Consider the following 1,014-nt stretch of genomic DNA (forward strand, 5'->3'; position numbering starts at 1 on the left):
AAAGCAATCTAGTATTCCTAATGGTATTCAGAACCTGTCTGTAAATTCTACAGTAATGTGATTTACTCCTAAAATTATCACTCACTATGAAAAAGCAGAAAACATCTACTATCCCTGTCATATATCTACACTATGTTTGTTTTCCTTTCACATTGGGATTAGATGTAGCATTTAAAGTAGTTTAAATTTATACTTAAATACTATTACACAGAAACACTTACCTTGTCACTAATCCTTGCAGAGAAGTTTTAACAGTATGCCTGAAGAGCAAGCACCAGACAATTTTCTTCCAGCAGACGTCTGCACTGCAAGGTGCAATTTTGCTACCCGGTCTTTAATAAATGAATTTAATGTCCCAGCTGCCAGAGCAGCAATCCATAAAAAACACTAACTCAGTACAATTCTGACTTCCTTGCCTGTGTTAAAGTGCTGCCAGTGAATTTTCCAGTTTGATTTTATCTGTTTAATAGCTGTCAGACAGACTGTGAGGAATTTACACTTCTCACATGAAATATCACCCAGGATTTGACAAACTCGCATCAGTGGACATGGAGTAACAAAGCCACAGATTCTGTTCCCGGAACATCTGATCCAGGATCAGATTACCCAAACTGCTGTAGACTGAACATACTCCACCCCATCATCCCTAGAGCTGCCCCCAAGTGTGACCTCATATGACCACCCACTCTATGCTTGCAGCATCCACAGGCAAAACAATTTCACCTAATGAGTTCAGTCTCCGACTGCTAGCTGGACAGAGCCCGCCTGTTTTGAATGAGTAGTGTATGAGGTGAAACCGCTTAATCATATATAAAAGAAGCTGCAAGTTTGTTTAAAAAGAAAATTCTTGTAAGAAGATGCCTTCCTTCCAAAAGTAGGTTATAAATAAATTAAAGCATCCGTTACCATACTGTCACATGGAATTTCTAAGGAAACATGAAATCATTTATGTTACTACTTTATTATTAACAAATATTATGCAACTCTCAATAGTCTTGTATTGTATTTTCTCTC

At 37.6% G+C, this 1,014-nt stretch overlaps 1 protein-coding gene across 2 annotated transcripts in view; it reads right to left on the reverse strand.

Moving 5' to 3' along the window:
* The window catches only part of ADAMTSL2 (ADAMTS like 2), a 1,179,463-nt gene extending 1,178,878 nt beyond the window's left edge, over positions 1 to 585 (reverse strand). For both annotated transcript variants that reach the window (XM_044058888.1, XM_044058887.1), the window contains exon 1: positions 222 to 585. The gene's annotated coding sequence lies outside the window, so the exon portion shown is untranslated. The remainder of the gene's footprint in view (positions 1 to 221) is intronic.
* Positions 586 to 1,014: the final 429 nt, after the last annotated feature.

The sequence above is a fragment of the Protopterus annectens genome, chromosome 16.part0 (genome assembly GCF_019279795.1).
Source record: "Protopterus annectens isolate FY-2018-M chromosome 16.part0, PAN1.0, whole genome shotgun sequence".
NCBI classification, from domain to species: domain Eukaryota; kingdom Metazoa; phylum Chordata; order Ceratodontiformes; family Protopteridae; genus Protopterus; species Protopterus annectens.